The 23,172-nt window shown below is 38.1% G+C and overlaps 1 protein-coding gene across 7 annotated transcripts in view; it reads right to left on the bottom strand.

Annotated features, from left to right (window-relative positions):
- Positions 1-23,172, bottom strand: part of ZBTB20 (zinc finger and BTB domain containing 20) — a 307,719-nt gene that overhangs the window by 222,248 nt on the left and 62,299 nt on the right. For 2 of the 7 annotated variants that reach the window (XM_054504216.2, XM_054504217.2), the window contains exon 1: positions 18,878-22,384. The exons of the other annotated variants lie outside the window; for them this stretch is intronic. The gene's annotated coding sequence lies outside the window, so the exon portion shown is untranslated. Of the gene's footprint in view, positions 1-18,877; positions 22,385-23,172 lie in introns of those variants that run through there. 7 annotated transcript variants of the gene reach the window in all.

Genomic DNA, 23,172 nt, shown 5'->3' on the forward strand with positions numbered 1-23,172 from the left:
GAGAATGGAGGTTTGGGGGGGGAAGGGCTTTTGCATCTGAAAGCAGCTAAGTTATCCTGTGGAATGAAGAGGAAATTTATTTTTCCCTGTCAACAGTAATCTTGTTTGAGGTCTAGCAGACTGGTACACAAAAGATACATGTGTTCCACCTACTTGGTTTTTCTCCTTTGGCAGTGAGGTACACAGGCAGGGTTCAGGTGAATTAGACCCACTCAGAATAACACAGCCAAATTCCCTTCTAAATGTATAAATACTGATTCCTCAATAGCTTTATTCAATAGACAGATAACTTATTGCATCGTTCCTGGCACATTCACAGACAGGATTTGCTCCTGGGAGTACTACAATGCAAAAAAAAGGATGGGGGAGGGTTAAGTGAAAGGCAGAGATATCAATACTGAAACCATGAATCACAACTGATAACAATGACTGAAACCAAAAAATCTCACACATACAATACCCAGAAAAACATAAGTAATCAATAATTTCTGAGTCCTATTGGCTTTTCCTATCTTAAATAAATGGTACAGAGGAGATTTTGAACAGAGGAACAAGGGGAAGAATTGGATCGGTGAGGTCAGCATCACATATCATCTCTTGACTATCTATGATAATGGACCAAGCTGCCTACTTTCTTGGCACTTCATTTTCTAAACAAGTAGTGAATTCACTATAAAACCTTTAGGTGGATATAAATTCTATTAGAAAATGGGCTGTTTCCAGAATAAGCCAAGGACTATAGCTGTCTACACCCAAAGATTTATATTTCCCAAGCTTTTTAACAACATCAGCGTATATTTATAATCATACAGTTTACACTTTTAAGACCAAGAAAAAAGGTAAGGTTTCAATGGTCATAAAAACAGAAATTGAAAGTAACAACTATTTTCTAAGAAAGGAAAGAGTTCTCTTTTTATAATAGCTTAACTCAAAAGTCTTTTGAAGTCTTTTTCTTTAAAGATTTTCATTCAAAATTTACCTTTGAGAGCAAGCATGAGAAGTCTCAGAAAATAGATAAATATTGTTAATTTAAACACTTCCCTTCTCACTCTAGGAAACCTTATAAAACTAAATGACAAACAAATTAGAAGTGATTCATTCATTCATTAATTCAGCAACTATTTATTGAGCACCTGCTATGTCTGGCACCAGGCAAGGCAATGAAAAAGAAGGTCCAGGTTTCCGCTCTCATAGATAGTGTATGACACAATCTTCTACCATCACTGAGGAAAGACTAGCCATGGTTAGGCTTATTGAGTTTGGTCATAGAGATAAATAAAGTTCAAAACAGGAGCATTTAGGTTTCATCTCATTAAAGAATTTTTGAAATAATAGTTTACTTATATCATTTTAAGTGTTTGTTCACATATTATCTTCTTGCTAATATTCTGAGCATTGACAAAGAGCCATTTTTGAAATAATGAAAGCAAATCAATAAAAAAAAAACAATGATTTTTTTGGGGAAGAAATCTACTTTATAAAAAAGGCACATTACCTAAGGCCAATAAAATTACATGATGTGCTTCTTTTAAAATTATTATGTTATGTTAATCACCATACATTACATCATTAGTTTTTGATGTAGTGTTCCATGATTGCATATAACACCCAGTGCTCCATTCAGTACGTGCCCTCTTTAATACCCATCACCATCTCCCACCCCCCTCCCCTCTAGAACCCTCAGTTTGTTTCTCAGAGTCCATAACATGATGTGCTCTTAAAAACTAGATTTTCAAATGTATAGGGTATCTTTCAGCTATGTTAAAAATTCTGTGACTCATTCATTCAATCTGTATTTACTTAGTATCTAGAACATGGGAGATAGTATCTCTAGAAGCTATTTTATCCAACCATAAATTTAGAAGAATGACTACCTATTTCATGTGGCTATAATGAAGAAATCCTATCAGAAAACTAAAATGAAATGACTCATGACTTTGATGCATATATTAAAATACAAGAATTCTGCTCATACCTGTTCTTTCTCCTTGGGATGGCATTATCCATAAGTGTCACTGGATATGAAAGAGGGAAAACCTACTTTGGATATTTATACTCCTGGCTAGATTAGTAAAAAAGGAATAGGAATTCTGTTGTTACTAGATGGTCTGGATGCCACAGAAGAACAACTTATGGCCTTCTGTATATAACCAAAAAGGGCTGTTAGTATCTTTAAAGTATTCAGAATAGAAGCCACTTATAAAGCTCTTTTCAGGGTAATTTGGAAATTGTCCTCAGGACTTTTAGTCTCCTACATAAACTACAATTTGTATACCACTTTATAGCTTGTAAAATGCTTTCATGTTCATTGTGTTGTTAGCTGGAAGGCAGCAGTGTGGGGATTCAGAGCACTGGCATTGGCACCAGAGAGATGAGGGTATTTATCAAAGACACTTGCATACTTGTATACTGTGTGTAAGCCACCTGACCACATTAAGCCTTAATTTTCTTATTTATAAGTTGGGGACAATAATACCTACCTTCCAGTGAAGTAGAGGTTAGATATGGTATAAAGTGTTATTATCACTGATAATCCATAGCATGGACACCAAGCGTTTCTCAATAGTCTGCTTTTCTTCATCAGGTTGGAGGAAAGTGGTCTTTGTCATTACTTAAGAATAATCCAAGCCTCTAGTTAAGGTAATGGTCTCTTCAAATCTTAGATCTGAACCATCTTCCTAAAATGGTTCTTTAACTCATGGTCAAAAAGGCCTTTCCATATACTCTCAGAAAGACAGTTTTTCTTTGGGAGCAAGATATAAAATTTAATTCTAGTTCTTCTTTAACCCTAAAACTATGTTCCCTGAAGCAACCTATGCACTGCCATCAGCTTTTATTAGGCGGGCTAAAATAGAGTCAGAAGGAGATTTCCTTACATAGCAGTTGTCCCCATGGGACCTCCAGGGAGTCTGTTAAAATTTTCTAAGGAAGAATGTTTGAGATCCGTAATATTGATGGTCTCTCTCCTTTCCTGATTCATTGATAAATTTCAAGCATTGGGCTGGCACTCTGAGAGCAAACTAGTCCATTTCGCTCAGTGTAAAGTGGTGGGTGTGGCTGTTTTGGGAGCCAGTCAGTCTCTGGCAGCTGACTGAGTCACACTAGTGCTTTGTTGCCCACTTACATCTTCAGAGAGCAGCTTGGGTGGGGATGCTCCTCAGATGTGCTATTTAAGGAGAAACGCATTTGAATAGGATCACAATGTTTGCCAAGCTTCCTCTACCAAGTAGTGAACCTGCCCCACTGCCTCTGAGAACTATTGCTTGTCCAGGAAACATAGGACCTTTGACATTCTTCACAGAGGCCTTCACATTCAAGGCCTTCCAACTCAACACCCTGCCTAAGAGTCCTGTTCCTCAAATGTTCTTAAGCTCCTGGTCTGGACCAATAGGTTATGGATATACTGCAACATACAACTATTTTTAATCACAACTGAAGAATCCAAATGTTTCATTGAGATCTAATGGTCACATATTTCATTAAGAAGTCAGTAGCAAACATTTACTGAAGAAGTTTTTTTTATGTAGAGTTCTGTATCATATCTAAGAAAATGCTTTCTACTCCCTAAAGAGGCTTATAATCTTGCTGGGAATGAGGAAATAACATAATCTATACAGGCAAAACCGCTTAACACTTCCAGGGCAACACAAAAGTGAGTGCGCACAGAATATATTAAGTCTTTAGGGTAATCAATAGGATAAAAAAATGTGGGACTGGTGGATATACGTTTTCTGAAGTGAGAGAGAAGAGCATCATATAGTGGAGAGAAAGCATAAATAAGGACAGGGAAGTGGGAAAGTGTGAGTCCCCCAACTTGGCTAAAGCATGGTAATGAGGAACAAAAGCGTCACTGCAGGTGCATGGAGCTATAAGTGGGACTGACTCATCTGGCTCACAAAGATTGCCAAGATGTCCAAGTGAAGCCCTTGTTCATTCTACTTTAGAGGAAGCAGAAGTTGATGAGGACCTTGGAGGTTGGGAAGAAAAAGAGGCCAAGGAGAATAACTCATAATAAAGGAACTTTAGAGCCAGATGAGGAATTTGGATTTTAATTTATAGGTAGAATGATTATTAGGTCAAGAAATGAGATGAGGAAAATGATGGTGGGAACAATTACTTTAGATGCTTAAAGATTTTATGAAAATATCCTTAAGTAAGGGTGGCCTATTTCTAAATTCAGAAAGGAGATAAGGGCTACCTTTTCCAAGGCCCACTGGGATGTACTGGAAATGAAAAGAAAGAGGCCAATTGAAGAGATATTGTTGAGGGACAACTGGCAGAATTTAGTGATGGACTGAATGGGAAGTGAGGGGCAAGAGAAGAGACTTTTAAAATGATCCTAGTGCTAGGGCCTAAGGAAAGGAAAGTTACATGCACAGTAACTGGGAAAGAAAATGGATAAATGGATGGCTGGAGTGGAAGATGCTTTGGGCAGTGATGGGACACTGTGTGTGTGTGTGTGTGTGTGTAAACTACAGACATGCAGGTCAGATTTAGGGGTAATGCCTCCTTTTCCCTAATGTTATGTAACAGCTTACAACTTTGATCAAATTACCTAATTCTTTATTAAACAAGTATTTATTAAGTGCCTATACTATATGTAAGGTTTACAGGAAGATGATGCTTAAGGCTTACAGTAAGGAGATATAAAAGTTCCACCATTAAATGGAAAATGGTTTAAACCTTATTGCAACATTATTTAAAGGGTGCATTTTCATTTTTTATACTATTTTCTACTGTTTGCAATTTTTTTAAAGATTATTTATTTATTTATTTGACAGAGAGAGAGAGTGTGAGCACAAGCAGGGGGAGTGGCAGGCAAAGGGAGAAGCAGGCAGAAGCAGGCTCCCTGCTGAGCAGAGAACCTGATGTGGGACTGATCCCAGGACTCTGGGATCATGACCTGAGCCAAAGGCAGACGCTTAACCAAATGAGCCACCCAGGCGTCCCTATTGTTTGTAATTCTTATGCCAAAGACATATTAGTGCTTTCATCAGTGATAGATGTGCCATCTCAGGACAATTTATAATCAAGTAGTTTTTCTTAGGGTACTTAGAGATCTTCTTTTTTCTCAAATAGCACTTACGCATTTACATGAAACCAGTGAATAAGGTGCCTTTACAGCAGGTTTAAATTTATACGCAGATCAGTCCTGATCAAAAACCATGTGGTTACCTGGAAGGGATACATGTGTATGTGCATATTCTATGCCTCACTCAGATTTTGGGCTTATTGCCATGGAATCAGAACTACTGTTGATTATATTGTGGATTCCTGCTTGTTTGTGGGTGAGAGGCAAAAGGAAAATTCATGCTTATTTTGCACAAAGCACTGTGCAGGAATCCAATGGCTGTAGCTTCTGTTGATCCTTTATTCAGGTACGACGAAAACTTGGTGGGAAGTCTACTTGCAGTACTGATCTCTTATATCATCTCACTTTTCTCATGCAACTGATATCTAAGGAACTAGAGAGGTCCAGGAGATCAGTTAGTTTCAAAATTCAGTTCATCTACAAGTGCACCAAGAGGAAACCAAGTTTTAAAAACATGGATGGATGATTTTTTAACAATAATATAAAGCAAAAGAAGCACAGAAAATGTTTGCAGGAATCTCATTTCTTCATAATTATTAAGACCTGAAACCTACTTTGAAGAAAATCAGTCATGGATAAGAAGAGCACTTCTTCACAGCAGTTAAAGGAGAAAGTACCCAAAGAAATAAATAAGCATATGAAAGCTGCTTAATATACCAAGGCATTATTATATTTATTTCTGACTTTTGGCTACTGAGAAAACACAACGGATGACGATTCTATAGCTAGTCTATATAATGGCAGATGTTTCTCTTATTTGAAGAAACGAAATCCCTTTAAGAATTTTCACTAAATATCTATCCAACCAAAGAGAATTTTGTGTTCATTTTAGATAGTCTTGTTCACCAGTCCTTGTAACTACAAATAATATCTTTTCTTAAGCAGGCCACGTTGTGTGTTAGTGTGTTAAATACTTTCTTTAAGATAGATTTAGTGTTAATTTTGTAGTGTATGACCTAGTAGAGTGGGACAATTATATACAACAATTCTTCTATCAGTCCTATATTTCTACCTACTTTACTAGAATATTACCAAATTAATGGCAAAATCCTGTTGAATGTTCAATGTATTTCCTCACTGCTGAGTTTTTTCACCATGGTAGTATTACTAGTACCACGATGGCTCCTCATATCTTAAATCCATGCAGTACAATCCAGCATCATTTTCTTTTTGTAAACATAAATTTGGCTTTCACACAGCAATTTCCACCAAACTATAAAAGTGCTAATGATGCCCAATTTAGGACATAAACAATTTACTGCTGTCCTCCTTTAAGCCTTCTCTTTTTTTTCATTTCTCTAATCATCATACTAAGAATATTCTTTCCTAGAAAGCTGTGGGCAGGGTTGATTCCATAATGAGTTACAAGTTGATTATTTTTAATTTTTATTTTATTTTTCACTGATGCTGATATTGGACTTTGGTGAACCTGTAAGTTAAGCAGTGCACCTCAAACCTGACATTTTTCTTGTTTCAGTGATGGACCCCAACCTCTCCATTTCTACTATTTTGCTTTTATCACTGTGCTTCCTCAATTTTCCCCCCATAAAATATTCTTTCTACTTCTATATAACTATATCTTCTTTAATTATTTTTCCCTCACTTATCACATTCAATCTTATTTTTCTTATGCAATTAAAATATTTCCTGGGTACATTTTGGTTCAGTGGTTAGTTGTATTTACATCACTATTTCATGGTTTGGTTGATGACTTGCATAGAACATATACATTTATCAAACTGATTCACATTCACTGTAAATGGATTGAAATCAAATTGCAAGTCAATTTTTCTATAGCTTTGTGTACGCATGATACCAGACAAGTCTGCCATTCAACTCTACTTCCTCTTCATTTATGAAGGAAGCCTTGAAGATAACAAGTATGTTGTTTTAGCTTTCTAGTTTTTCTTTTCTTTCTTTCTCTTTCTTTCTTTTCTTTTCTTTCTTTCTTTCTTTCTTTCTTTCTTTCTTTCTTTCTTTCTTTTTCTTTCTTTCTTCCTTTCTTGTTGTCTTTAAGGATTTTCATTCATCCTTTAGGAAGAAAATTATAATTTCTTATTTTCTGATCCCATTCTTAATCTCTTAATTTTCTTCCAGTTTGTGTATTTGTTATCCTTTTTAAGAGTCATAATTTATGAGTTATCTTTTGGACATACAGAGTCTTAAGATGATTTTTTAAAAGAGGGTCTGGGGTAAAAGATGCCTGAACATCTGAAACAAAGGGAGCTTGTAGACTCATAAGGATTAAAAATTATTTTTATTGTCTAATTTTGAATTAGATGTTTTTATTTATCAAGTCTGTCTTATAAGTAGTATGGAAATTCTCAAGAAAAATTTCTGTTTCCACTGAAAGAGATTCAATTTGAGTTATAATATTTATTGAGAATCCCCTCTAAGACTTTATACCAACAAACTGAGAGTTCTAGAGGGGAGGGGGGTGGGGGGATGGGTTAGCCTGGTGATAGGTATTAAAGAGGGCACATACTGAATGGAGCACTGGGTGTTATACACAAACAATGAATCATGGACCACTACATCAAAAACTAATGATGTAATGTATGGTGATTAACATAATAAAAAAAAGACTTTATGCCAAGTAAAGTTACTTCACTTGAGGAATCATATTTCGCAGAGGGATGAGACAAATTACAGATGATGATACAAATTAAGTATTAAGTTTCATAAGAGAAAATTTCACCAAAATTTTGTTGGGGGCCATTTGTAGGAAGAATGACTTTTGCTAAAGAGAGAGGTGAAGAGAAATAGGTAGAAAGGCTTCATAAAAGGAGTGGCATTTGAGATGGGTCTGAAGGATAGATAACATTTGACAGAGAAATGAAGATAGGGGTGTATACAAACAACCAAGTAAAGAGTGTTAGATCAAAAGTGGGCTATTAAGAAAAAAAATGCTCTTCTATGGAAACCAGAGATAATATTTTGGATTTTATTCCTACAAATTATTCTAAGCAAAGTTGCCACTCATGCCATGGTATTCAATGTAAAATATTCTTCCAGCCTATAATGACATTACTTTTGAAGTCAGAAAGTATGTAAGTAGACGTAACAATGTGACTAGACAAACCCTGATTGTGCCCAGATGTTTTTGTAAACTTTTCAATATGGTCTTCAAGGAAATACAGCTCACAGAACTTTTATTGTTTTAGAACACTTTTAATTCTATAAATAAATGGAAACTCATCTGCAGCTAAAAACATGGGCATTCTAGATACTTGGGTATCTATTTACTATTACAACTTAACCTTATCTCCTTATTATTTTGTCTGTAGCTAAAGTTCTCTGGGGAATGGACATCAAGGGTTAGCAAATCTAATCCAAAAAGATCATGAAGTCAAGGACAGTGGTACCTTTTTAAAGTTTTACTTGACTTCTCCTGGTTTTTTATTTCTTTTAGTCATTCACTAATCAATTCTACATTAGAACCATTGAAATAATAGAAAAGTTACAGAGACTCAAGTAAATATTCCTATGGCCAGTTTCCAAACAGCTCCAAATTAATGGAGGAAATGGTTAAAGTCAAAAGAGCTTTTTCTCTGACATGGATTTCTAAACAATATAATTATGGTTCACTCCATGGTTATAAGCTTTAGGAGCTCCCACAAAAAGGTCTTTGCTGCAGATCTGGCCACTGGCTGCCCTACCAGACAATTTGATCCATGTTTGTAGTTGTTTTAAAACACACACACACATACACACACACACACTCTCACATATAATCTTCTTGTGTTTGGTAGAGTAAGATAAAGCTAGGCACAAAGGTCGGGTATTCCAATATGGTCTCTCTCTATTTGCTCTCAAGGCAGAAGCTGAGAAGTTTGATACATGTGAACATGGTACGTATTACTTTGTATTAGATTTTTGTCAGAATTACTGTTTTCAATAACACTGTTTAATATAAACACAGAAAATAAGCCCAAGTTGGACTACTGATATTGGGTCACTTAAAGATGTGTTCTCAAGGTAGCTTCAAAAATTTACCTTCTTCTCTCCAAATTATTTCATGGTTATATGGTATCTTGCCAATAAAACAACTGGGACTAATGCCTCATGTTCAATTGGGCATTTAGACTTGAGAAGCAATCCAGTTCCAGACTTTACCATAGGACTACCAAAACAACTGGATATTAGTGACACATAAAAGACTTTAAGAGCTCCACCACGTTGTATTCTATATAGATGTATGATGTGGTATGCAAAGTGTTAGTCAACACTTTATGAGCACAGTAGCTCAAGTTTTATTAATTTCTGGCATGTACATTAAGCTATTTTGTAGGAAAAACATAGCAGATTAAAGCATAATTTAACTTTACTTTCCCCAATCATGTAACCTCTTCTCACCATCCTTCTTAAAGTACTTCTTTGATCTTTGGCAGATCAGTGAAAACAGAATTTTGTGTTTGATTATGTGTACATTTACTACAAATATACTGGGCTTCCTTTTTCTGACACTATCAGAAATGGATTCTAGCTTTCCTAACCCAACCTTACTATTAGGCTGGTCAAATTTATTTTTAAAACGAACACCATAAATTCACGGTATAACTTATCTGGTACATTCCTTCTACTTACAGTTTGAAAATGTGCTGTTCGGGACTGAAATGACTCAAGTGTAAAAAGATTTTATTTCAAGAGAAGCAGACTCCATCAGCAATTAACTTTGCCCTAATGGAATTAATACAGTGTACAAGTTCAAGAATGGGTAGATGAGGAGAGGAAGGGAGAATGAACTTATTCACTCCCTTCCTAGGTTCTGCAAAGTAGCTTCCTTATTCCCACAATGTGACATTTCTCTTCCTTATTTCTAGCACAAGGTCAGTAGCCTTAAAGATCTTCTACATAGAGGTCTGTGTCTTCGCCCCTTCATAAAAACATAAAGATGAGCTTGTGAGAAAAAGACGTCTCCTGCTAAACTGTAGTATCAGATTGAACAGTTACCAAGCACAATTTTGAGGAGGTAGTCATAGCTTCATACTACCTTTGTTTTTTTTTATTATGTTATGTTAGTCACCATACAGTTCATGCTACCATTCTATCCTTGTCTGTTTCACAGATTTGAGGATGGGGGTCACAGCTAGCTTATCTCTTTGGGTTAGAAAGCCTTTCCAGATGAGGTCATCATTTTCATTACTCTGTTTCTTTCTCTCTCACTAGAGTGTCTTTCTAGGGGCAACCGAAGACCTCTTCAGTGAAATATTGAAGGCAGGGGATGCCTGGAATGATTAAAAGAAACAAAGCTTTCCCATAGCACTTGTCCTTTTCTCTGTAAGGAGATGAGGTAATATATAATCTCCTTCCTATATTACTACCACAAGGGCAATTTGTGGGAGGAAGAGATGGATTTCTGGGAGTGAAATCCTACTGCATAACCAAGGCTATTTTCAGAAGGGCTTATCTTCAATACCCTCATTTCAGAATTGGGTCTCTTTGCTCAGAGCAGTTCCTTGAGCAGCACTGAGAAACCCCCATCCTTAAGGTAAGAATGAAAGTCATTTCCTTGCTGTTGGAATAGCTGATGAAGTAAAAGGAAGATTTGAAAAAAACCAAGAGATTCTGCTAGTAAAAGGTGATGCATATGAATAAATGTCAAATCTTTCTGCTATTTCTCACGTGGTTTGTGTGTGACACCTCTATTTGATCTTTTGCTCTACAGTTCCCACCACCTGACCACCCACACATGTAACCTGGACAGACAGCTAGTTTGCTTATATGAATTACATAGCCTCAAGTTCCAGTAGACCTCTGCATCTTTTTAATACCCCCATAACTGCTTCAAGTAGGAACAGTTACAGAGAACCTTACTGTAGGACATGGAATTCGCACTTGCCAAAGAAATCACTGCACGTGTAAATTAGAAACTAATCATCACTTCCTCTCTGGATACAGTGGCAGCTTTGCCTCAGAGTTTATGTTGAAATATACATTTTTATGAAATATTTCTCACTGTAGTCAGCATCAATTTAGGAGTATCAAACACTGAGTCCTAGTTCTAGCATGCCAGAAAACCAGAGAGGGAATAACTGAAAAAAGGGAATTGACAAAGGCCTGGACTTTTCTTACACTTTAAGAAGCTAATTGTATTTGTAAATGCCTGGTTAAAAAACCTGACAATTGTCAGTGACAACTGTCACTGCCAGCTATTCCTGGGTTTCTTCATCATGTATTTTTCCCCAAAGTCTCTCATAGAACTGAAGGGCTTCCAGAGATGAAAATGAACTTGACAATCATGTTGCAACTCAAACAGATACTGATTCTTTTCGTCACTTTTTAATTCATTGCAGATGGTGTAAATGGGATGTTTACTGGCTGGCAGGTAATGAGTCTTGTTGTAGATAATAGTGATGGACGTAATCTCATGCCTGTTGACAGCCTAGCATCTCAGCAGCTGTATGTGGCTATCACCCATTGCTTGGCAGCACATACAATATCGTGACAGGATGCAAAGTCAAGTCCATTTCCCCCAATAGAAATGATGATTGGTACACCTGAATCTCACTGGGTCACATATGAGTTGCTCTGATTTCATCCTCACTGTCCACATGGGTAGACAGTCTAAGATGTGATCTAATGTCTACTGCTCTAAAAGGAAAATGTAATCTGTTTAAACATCCAAACACTCCTCTTCCCAGGTACCGCCATTCATCACAACTGTCAGTGCTTCTGTGGAAGAGTAATGACCCTCAGGCATGGGATAATGCTCCATAGGGGCCTTATGAATGCCACTGCCAAGCACAGAAATTGATCGGTTTTCAGTGGGGCTGGTATGTGCATCATGAAAGACCTGCACTTACTCACTAAATTACAAGTGGCTGTTTACCCCTCATACAATAAAGCCTGGGTTAGGGAGCCACAGACCCTGCTGATTTTAATTGTCCCAAACATGTGTGCACTAGATTTGGACCCGTCAGTGAGATAGATTTAAACAGCTTGAAACTGAAGTTAGATCAGAGTCATTCAAAAAATATGCTGGAAGATAACACAGGTATTGTTGCCTTCCACTCCTTCTGCTTTTCCTTTTTTTATCCTCTCTCAATGGAAGGTAACAACATCCCACCACCCAATATAAACACAATTTTTTTTAAAGAACAGAATAAGCATGCCAGTGAGAAGTTAACTGTTTCCTTCCTGTGGGCTTTCCTCTACCTCTGGATTTGTTCACGCATTGTTTCTACAAAGTAGGATAAAGATGAACAGTTATGTAATATGAACTCATGATTTCCAAAGTATCTCTCACAGGTCTGTTTCTTCATCTAACCTATGTTGACCTTTTTCTTTCAATCCTCCCTACCCTCCTAGTCTCAACTGCATTTACTACCAAATCTTGTTGGGAGATAGGCTATCTTGCACTCTATAGACTATTCGTACCTTGGTAAATGCTCTATCACTATGAAAATTTCATCCGAAATATAGCTCTTCCTCAGCTCTCAGATATCCTTTTGAAAGCTGGATATTCTCTTGTGATCTCTCTCTCTCTTTTTTTTTTTAAGATTTTATTTATTTGACAGAGAGAGACACAGTGAGAGAGGGAACACAAGCAGGGAGAGTGGGAGAGGGAGAAGCAGGCTTCCCGCAGAGCGGGGAGCCCGATGTGGGGCTCCATCCCAGGGCCCTGGGATCATGACCTGAGCCGAAGGCAGACGCTTAACGACTGAGCCACCCAGGCGCCCCTGTGATCTCTCTTTTGATCCTATCTCTCTTAGTTCTAGTAGTAGCACTATATCTTCGGGGCTTTTAGATTCTAGAAAGGGTATTTTTCATATTTCTGTGATGTGATTTCCTAATATATTTTTGATTTCTAATTCCTGTCCAATCTTTTTAAACAACCTTGATACTATTAAACACTTAATGACTACAGTTTAATTTTTAGTAAATAAATTTTGAAAATCCTGTTATTTTATTAGATCATAATATTTTTATGCTTTTCCTTTTTTAGGGGGTAAAATAGAGACAGCCAAAACTGAAGAGAAAATAAACGATATCCTTCAGGATGTAGCATCTATATTAACTCACAAAACATTAGTTGGTCTTGCCTGGGGAATTGTTTTCCAACCTGTATGAATGGAATGGCTCAACATAAATAAATGAAGGAAACCAAATCTTTTACTCACATTGATTCATTCCATTTTTAAGAAAATTTACTAAGCAATGAATCACCCTTACGAAATCATTACAGTTCAAAGAGCTTTTTCTACTTGGGAGATCTCTGTTCCCTTGGCAGTTCAGGGTTATGCCCAACTTAACCATACTTTGGGTGTTCACAAAATTCTGCTTATTAATATTTCTAATGATGGGATTCAGACACTTTCTTGAGAAGAGAAACTTACAATTAGAGAGATCTTAATAATTAATGAAATATACCAATGAGATAATGAAATTGGGAGCTCTCAGTATACTGCCAGGGATGAAGAAATCTTTTTGAGAATCAGGAATATGCTAGAAGACAATAAAAAAGATCAGATAGTGAACTGAGCAAAATGACATTTGATGTAAAGCGTCAGCTAGAAATGTCAATCCAATTCAGGACTGGATTCAAAGGGACATTGTGTTGCTGAGCAGAGAGGTATTAAGTTACCTGATTATCTTCTCTGGAAGAATGCATTATGGTTTAGACACTTTTATTACCTGAAAGATGTAGACAAATCAGGGAAGATTAACAACTAGTTTTATTAGGAGGTAGCAGATGAGCTGGCGTGAATGGTACTGGTTGTTAAGAGTTCTGTATTCTCTTCTCAGCTTTGATATTCTCTCACATGGGAATAGTCATTCTCAAAATTTAGATAGGATAATTTATATTCTGTTCCTCAGAGAAAGGGCAGTTTGGGAACTGGACGGAGGGAAAGGTTTAAAACAGCATAAAGACCTGAGGTGGCAAAAGGGCAGCAAATTCTATTAGAGGAATTCAGCTTTAATTATAACAACAACAACAAACAACAACAGTAATAACCATTTGTTAAGGCTTCACTTAACATAAGCTCCGTGCATCTTGTATTTGCAACAGGTCTTTCACATATAGTACCTAATTGTTTTTGGTCCATGGAATATGGCTATTCCATAATACTATACTATTATACTCATGTTTCCCTGGAAATATAATCTGCATTCTATTCATTCTAGAAACCCTGATTATGAAATTCAATATCACTTTCAGTTGGTTACCCTTCACTCTAGGGCAGTTTTCTCACCTCGTCACACTTAACCCCGAAGCTGTAACTTAGATCTCACAGGAATGCCAGTTGGAAAAGGCTCCTGTCCCTTGCCTTCTGAGTGATTTTCTAGATATATTTTTATATATAGTTGCATATTTTACTAATTTGCATTATTTATGAATGTCATTGAGCAATGAATTATATAATTTTCTAGCTTATTAGTGAAAATAAGTTGTCCATAAACTAACACTACATCACTATTTTTATACAGGTCATTCATTATTCTTGGGTGTATTTATTTGGTTCACCATTTATTAAAGGATTTCAATTGGTTGACGAAGTATAACTGAACTAAACTTCTTTTAGGTAATGTTGATGACTCACTAAAGCCCCAATACATTGCACAAATATCTAATTCGACTGGGAAACTCCTATAAACAACAGAATTTCTTCCTTTCCTGATGTTTATTCAAGTTATATTACATTTGCCCCTAATCCCTGTGGATCTTCTCTGTGGACTACTTTCAGGGGTAGATGGCAGTGAGAAGGAGGACATTTAAATCTAATTTTTTTTAAAGATTTTATTTATTTATTTACTTACTTACTTATTTAGAGAGCACAAGCAGGGGGAGGGGCAGAGGGAGAGGATGAGAGAGAATCTTAAGCAGATTCCACACTGAGGATGGAGCCCGATGTGGGGCATAATCTCAGGACCCGGAGATCCTGACCTGAGCTGAAATCAAGAGTTGGATGCTTAACAGACTGAGCCACCCAGATGCCCCTAAACCCATATTTAAAAGGGGCAGAAGAGAGTTCGGAAGACTTGTGATCTTAAGCTCGCCTCAGGAAAACAGAAGAAACAGACTTGTAATGAACCTTAGTGAAATGGGTCCAAAACCTCAATAACATCCTTATCTATTGAGATTCCTGGTTGCTGGGGACTTTCTCAGTTACCTTAACAATCCTCTCCCCACCAAATAACTTCTTCATTTGCCAATATCATTAGACTATGCTCAGATTTCTTTTTCCTCTTCCTCTCAGGAAGAACATTGTTAGGCCAAAACAATCCTTTAATAGACCGAAAACATTAAGAGATGCTATACTTAATAAATCAGTTTCTGCTCTCTAGGCTGCTCAACATGAGACATCTCAAATCTTCTACGAGGCAATATATTATGTGGCCATGAGACTACTTGCTATCTTCAGCTTTGGGCATCTTCTTAACTATTAGTTGGGTTTACTTCTCTTCTTGTTCCTCTATACTCCCTTCTCTATACAGCAATGACAATGATTTTTTTTTCTTTTTTTTTTTTTTTAAAGATTTTTTATTTATTTATTTGAGACAGAGAGAATGAGAGACAGAGAGCATGAGAGGGAAGAGGGTCAGAGGGAGAAGCAGGCTCCCTGCCGAGCAGGGAGCCCGATGCGGGACTCGATCCAGGGACTCCAGGATCATGACCTGAGCCGAAGGCAGTCGCTTAACCAACTGAGCCACCCAGGTGCCCCGACAATGATTTTTTTATATGTGAAATCAGACCCTTCCATATCAATCTCTGATGGCTGCCCATTGCAACTAGAATAAAATCTCAACCGTTCAGTATGAAGCCTGTATAATCTGGATCCTGACTCCTTTTCTGATCACCTCTCCAATATACTTCTCCTTATGCAGTGACTTTCTTTCATAATTCACATGCCTAGCTCATTTTAATCTCAGTCTTTATAGTTGCTATTCCACTCTACCTGAAATGCTTTTCCTCCAGATTTTCATGTGGCTGGTTTCTAACATTGTTCAAGTCTCAGCCATATGCCATCTCCTTACATGCTATTTCTATTAGGTTATACTCTTGTTTTCTTCTTTTTGCTCATTGGTATGTGTTAGTATGCTTACATATTTATTAACTATTTCCTCTAACTAGAATGTTCCATGAGGAAAAAGGACCTTGTGAGTCCTGCTCACTATTATATTCCCAGTGCCTATAACAGTAAGGGCTCAATAAATATTTGCTGAATGAATGAATAAATAAATGACTAAATGATAAAAGAATGGACAGCAAGCAAGAGCAATATCAGTGTTTTTCAATGGGTCTTTAAATGCACTTCAAATGTTTTAAGAACAAAAATGTACTTTCCTAGCACATTAGCATCAAAAGTACTAATTTTACTAATTAAAAGTTTGGACCTGAGTGTACATTGATGACTGGTCCAAAATCATGTGGTAACTAAGTATCTCATAATTCTGGTCTTAAATCATGTTAGTCCAGTCAGTCCCACAGTGTTTTTCTTGGAACAAATTATAAACCAAGGGTAATTAATCTGAGGTCCATCAATAGGCTTGAGGGGGGCCTGTGAATCCTTTTGACAAGATGCTGTCCTTTTGTGGGGAGAGGGTTCACAGCTTTCATGAGATTATTAGTGGAAGCCTTAAACCAAAAGAAGCTAGAAATCCTTTAAGCAATACCGTTCTAAAGCACCTGCTATGCCCTCTTCCTCTGTGGTAGTATTTGCTCTTTTGAATACAAAGATGGTAGGTAGCAAATTTCAATCATTGTCTTTGTCTATTTGGGTTATGTTCATTTTACCCTACAGCTTTCTCATGACTCAAACTGTCACTTTGTGGAATAGCACAGGAGAGACATGTCTGCATCCTCAACTCTGAGAAAACACCTTTGGCCAGTTGGGATTTAATCTCATTTTTATCTGAATATGTTGCACATAAGCATTTTAGTAGCCTAATCTCTACATAACTCTGACATTTATTAATTTTACAATCTTGGGAGAAATTTTTAATCTTAGTTTTGGAAGGTTTAAATGAGATAACACTGGGTATGTGGAACCACATGAAATTGCCACTTCTGGAGGTGGAAATTGACAAAGAGAAATGGTTCAACCTGTGGTTAAGTGTTCAAATGTCAACTTCTATTGTTGTTGGAGAAATTATTTTCACTTTATAGTCTTCTCTTCCTGTAAATATTTCTACTCATGTGGAATGTATTATTGGAGGGTGGGGTTGAATTTGCCCATGATTTTAATTTATAATACATAGGCAGGTAGCTCCAAGTGACACCACAGAGACAGCCTGGAGAATGGGCTTTAGAAGATGAAATTCATAGAGGCTGGTTGTTTTTCTCATCCTCAGATGCACTTTTAACTGGACAACTTTTATGTGGAGATGAAATCCACAGAGCAGATTCATGCGTTCTGTATTGGTTTCCTATTGCTGCTTATGGCTTACAAAACAGGAATGATTACAGTTCTGGAAGTCAGAAGTCCTCAAATAAAGGTGCAGCACTTCATTCTTTTTGGAGACTCCAGAGGAGACTCCCCCTTCTTGTCTTCTCTAGCTTCTAGACGCAGCCTACATTCCTTGGCTCGTGGCCCTTCCCCCATTGTCAGAGGCAGCAGTGCCACATCTTCTGTCTCATTTTCTCTGAGATTCCACTTCATTATCACATCTTCTCTGACTCTGACCCTACTGCTTCCTTCTTCCTCTTATAAGGACTGTTGTGATTATATTAGGACCACCCACATAATCCAGGATCATTTTCCCATCTCAAGATCCTTAACTAACATCTGTAAAGTCCCTTTTGTCATGCAAGGCAACATATTCACAGGTTCTGAGGATTAGGATGGGGGAGGCAGTTATCATTCTGTGTACCACAGGGATCAAAATCTTCCAGGTATTCAAATTTCAAATAGCAAGCAAGACAGTATTTTATTTCTGTAAAGCTCATATCAGAGTAAACTGCATAGAAGTAAGCACACATACCCTCATAGAATTTTTAAGAGATAGTAATTTATAACTCCCCAGCTTCCCTTTTGGCCCATGTGTATGGAAATCATAGTCTTAGTTTTGGTTTGCAGAGTCTTATTTTGCTCCTTTACCCAGTTTTAGTTAATCCTTCTTATATTCTAACTTGTCCTTTTACAGAATTCATACTGCTATCCCTAGCCAAAGAATGATTAGTATGGCAAATTCTCTCAGCACTACCTTCTACCAACTCCAGGAATAAAAGATCCAGGTTTTTAGCCAAGAGCCAACCAGGACAGAGTTCCAGCATAGCTCATCACACCTTTCTTGTGCCCTCCTCTCGGGCGCGACGTATATACAGCCTGTATCTACAGGCTCACCAGCACTTTCAGGTGTTAACGCAAATGACTACACCATGAGAAATCCCCTCTTCCAGCTCCTTGTTTGGATAAATGTAACTCAAATGTCTTCCTTCTTCTCTCACCTAAAATATCTGCTTCCCTGACCTACATCTCCCCTGTCCACTCCCTCCTGTGAATATGAGCCCTCCAACACTGAAGCCTCGGCAGCACGCGCCCATCGTGACAGCCTAACATCCTTGTCCTGCTGGAAACTATTCAGCATCCAGAGGACCATCTTTATGCTGATAACACTAAAATATAAAATAATGCCAACAGCTGGTGCTACAAATGGCTTTTAAAAACGATGTTCATTCACTAAAATTCCTCTTGCTACTTTTGACATGAAACACGCAGTCTCTAATTATTCTGATCAAGACGGTGAAATACAAAAACAAACTTTAATTGTGTTTAACAGATATTTAATCAGGACTCACTGAACTACAGATTAAAGCTGAAATTCATAAACCATAATTACCCGATTGTCGCAATCTTTTGGTCCACATTCTCCTTCCGTCTGGGCGTCTGGCACCTTGCCCCGAATTTCTTTTACTGTCTTCTCAGCTTCGTTACTGTTCATGTTTTCCAGCAGAGATTTAGCACAGATTACAAAATATCTGTTCTTGGCAACTTTCTTCATTAGCTTTTTTTCCCCCTTGCAAAAAAGTTTATTTTTTTCCTACCAGAGTAGCTGGAACAGGCATACGTTTAGGGTGCTTTTGTGACACAAACTAATTATATAGTTACCAGGAGATAATATGGTAGCGATAACTAGAGTTACTATAGTTATCACGTAGGTATCATGCAATTTCTCCAGTATGCCATGCGGTGTGTCCCAGTCACCATGTAATTACCTCATGTCACTACTGCATTGTTTTATGGAAAATGCTTTTCTCTCCCTAACAAAACCTTTCCACCACATTTGAAAAAAAAAAAAAAAGAAGAAGAAGAAGAAGTGGAATTCTTAGTTCTCATTTCTGGTACTGCTCATTCCCAGTAAGATGTCATGCGAATGAAGAGAAACACCTGTCCTCTCTTAAAAATTTGGTTAAGGAGCAAATGGAGCAATTCTGTTTTCTTCTGCTTCATTCCACGCAGGTGAGGAAGTAATTACCAACAATACATACATTTTCTTTCTTTCCTTTTTTTTTTCTAAAAAAGCAAAGTAACAAACAAACAAAAAAACCCACACACACAAAAAACACCCACCACCCCACCCCACCCTATTTACTTAGGATTCGTTTAGTCTGGCACTTTCCCCCCTACTCTTCCCTTTCAAATCTCAGTCACTCACATTTGTTTTTTCCTCGAATTATGGTGTAAATCATTCTTAACAAGCTAGCTTGAAACTTGTCTCACTCAGTAGAAACATGTAACGCCACTGTAATTGAAACATGGAACTGCAAGCTTGAAACTCTTTCTAACTATTTTTTGGGGCCAGTCTTCAGAAGGACACACAGAGCTTCCCTTGCAGTGCTGTAACCCCTGTGTCACACAGTTAGGATAACATCATAGACCGAGGCAAGAGGATAAAGAGAAGGCTCTGGCAAAAGAAGAGGTGGGTGGTTTCTTTATTCCCCCCAGTTGGGCAGACAACCCTCTGAAGCAAGCACTATAGTTCCTACTTATTTATCTCCAGTTGATGGCTTGAAGTCTGACCTCACGAAGACCTCTGGATATGATATCCCACCTGAGAGTTCCAGTTTAAAACAGGATGGAGTGGCTTACTTTGCAGCACAGATGAAAGCTGTTTCCAATTCTGCTTTTATTAGTCACCTCCCAATCTGATAGCTGCCCATTCAGTTGTACACTTAACTCAGGTTGGGGTAAAAATCACCCCCAGACTTTGAAGGGCTGGAAAAATTGCTATTCCATCCTAGAGCATTGTTCTTCAATCACAGAGTTCCTCTAAATACAGTTGACAGCCTTTGAGATGCAAAATGCACCACTTTAATGTAGTAGAGGTCCCCTTCACTGCATTGCCAGATCTATTTAGCAGAATCTTCTTGGAATAATCTGTCCCTAGACCTGAGGATGCACAGTGATTTTAAGCATTTCAAGCTAACAATAATGGTTAGTGCTGAGAACAGATGTACCTGGCTGTGATGTAATCTATTCCAGTAGGCTTTTATGAGCTGTTCATTCCTATTGACTTAGCATTTTATGTCTGTGCTTTTGCCTGGTGTGATGGTTGCATAGGGGTGCCATGTGTGTATTTTCCTGATGTGTGATGGCTGTACAGGGGGCTGTGCGTATTTTCTCAGTGCAATGGCTACACAGGGTGTTGTGTGTGTGTTTGCCTGGAGTTATAGCTGCACGTGTTATTGTGTGACTCCTACCCCCATTTGAAGGCTGCTTGCAGGGTCCTATGTGCATCTTTTTCCTACTGTGATGGTTGCACTCGTTGCTCTGCTAATGATGGACATTTCTAGCAATTATCCATCTACAGGGTCCTGGGGAAAGAATTGCAGTAAAATCAATAAACAGTGCTAGACAGGCCCTTGTAAACATGAAACGACACCCCTGAATAAATGCCTTTTCCTACCATAGCATGTTAAAATCCAAGTGCTGTTACCTTATGGGCATTGGGATAAAATTTCTATGGTCTCTCCATCTCTTTCATATATTGCAGTCATTTGGGGGAGTTTGAGATTACTGCTGTTTGGAGGGCTTTTACACATAAATCTATCTAATGACACTTTTCACTACATTGTCCCACACATCACCTCTTATATTCCACCCTGACTTGCTCTGGTACAATAGCTGATGTTTTGAAAGTGAATATGCCTTTCATTTATTCCTGTAGTCTCACCAAGCCCTCCCCACAGGCCCCCTACATCATGCGCACACCGCCCCCTCCCTCGCCTCTCTGTAGTCTCTGTATCCCTCCTGCGTTCACCAAATGGAACTGACAAAGGAAAGAACCAATGAGGTTAAAGTCTTTTGAAACCCCTGGAATACAGATGAGCTGGGAGGCATCTGGAAACAAAACCAGACACTTGAAATCAAAGAGACAAGTAAATTACTATCCTAATCTAGGAAGAATAACTAAAGGTGTCAGTGGGGTTCCATTGATAGCACTTGGCCCTGGGCCAGAATGCCAAGGGTTCAAACTCCACACCAGCTTTGGGCTCGGGCCCAAGACTTGCCACTGCAGGGCGCAGCAGCATGTGAGGCAGTGTTAAAGGTGTCAGCCTTCTGCAGAGAGGTTAAGTCCAAGTCCTTCTGCCTGCTTGTCATTATGCCCCAGAGGGATGCCGAGATAACCCTACCTTCCTCTCCAGTGCCTTTCTCAACAGGACGGGCTGTGGAGGAGCTAGTACTCAGCAGCGTATTCGCTAATATCTCTATTGTATACTCACTGAAATGCCCCTTTTTTGATGAGGCTGCCTGGAGAAATAAAGTATGTGCAAGAAAATCCAACCCCCCACCAGAAAACCTGACGTCTGGCCTAAAGATTCTTCCATCAATGCAAAGAGCTAAGTTTGGAAACCTAAAACCACGTGTCTAAATGAAAGGAAATGTTTTCATTGGAACAGCTTACATGTCTGGTACACTTGCATAAAAACTATTGCATAGCATTTTAGAGCTAAAATTGCTATAAAATGCTTAATACAGTAAGAATAATTATGAGATTTTGCACGCACAGCTGGTATACAACTGAAGTCTCAGCCACAGATCCAATGGAGCATGGGAAAACCATTTATAAAAACTCCTGGTATGCCAGTTTAACTCACCATCAACAGCCCATCAACACTTCCTCCATTCTTTAGGTGGAAGGGGAAGATATTTACCTATTAAATGCTTTATTTCTTCTTTCATGGATGTCGTTAATACTTGATTCAAGGCATTCTAGCTATTGCTTGACAGTAGCAATATAAATTATAACAGGACGCGAATGACCTGAAACCGAGGTTTCCCTCCCCACTGAGCACAAGGGTTACAAATACAGTAAATAATGAAGCAAAAGACCAAATTGTAAGTCTACCTGCAGCACCCACCCCTCTTTTACTTCTTCTCTCTATCCCTTCACCTCTTCTTCTCCCCCGTCTTCTCTGAGATTCAAATCTCTCAGTGACTTCCTGGGTAATCTGGATCCCCTGCCCCCCTCCCCCCTCATAGCCCACCCAGCCTTGCCTTGCCCTAGCCTACACCTCAAGGACAGAACTCTTCCTTCACTTCCTCCAGTCAAATTATATTGGTTCTTTCTTCTGCATTCCTTTTAGCTCCAATTAATAATCACTTGAAAGGAGCTAAAGTAGTTTGAATGATCTTTTTTGGTTAATAATAATTTAATATAGATTATTTCTTGATTTGAAAAAAGTGAATTTAAGAGTCAAAGGAAGAATCTGTTTTTTGATACCTCTTAGGCTCTAAGGGAAATGCCAGACAAGGTGAGAAGATTCTAATCAGAGGCATTGCTGGATGTTCCATTGCACTGTCTCAGACAAAAGATGAGAAGCCACTGTAGATATATGGGAACCCCCAGGGGGACAGTCTGCTAACACAAAGGCAACATGGTCCAATATAAACGGAATTGGACCAGAATCAGGAAACCGAAGTTTGAGCATCAATAAACTTTGTCACCAAATGTTTGGGGAAATCATTCATTTCCTTCAGCTGGGAAGTGAGGATCCTGTATTAGCAAATCTGTATGGTTCCTTGCAGCTCTATGAAGCTCATGTCATGACTCTCTGACTGAGGATCAGTTGGCTCTTCTGGTTTTGCTGCTTCCTCCAGCTAAAATTAGAGGTTCTGAATAAAGATGGCTAC

The sequence above is a fragment of the Mirounga angustirostris genome, unplaced genomic scaffold (genome assembly GCF_029215605.1).
Source record: "Mirounga angustirostris isolate CCGP_5_RB_7025 unplaced genomic scaffold, mMirAng1.0.hap1 SCAF_1, whole genome shotgun sequence".
Taxonomy (NCBI): domain Eukaryota; kingdom Metazoa; phylum Chordata; class Mammalia; order Carnivora; family Phocidae; genus Mirounga; species Mirounga angustirostris.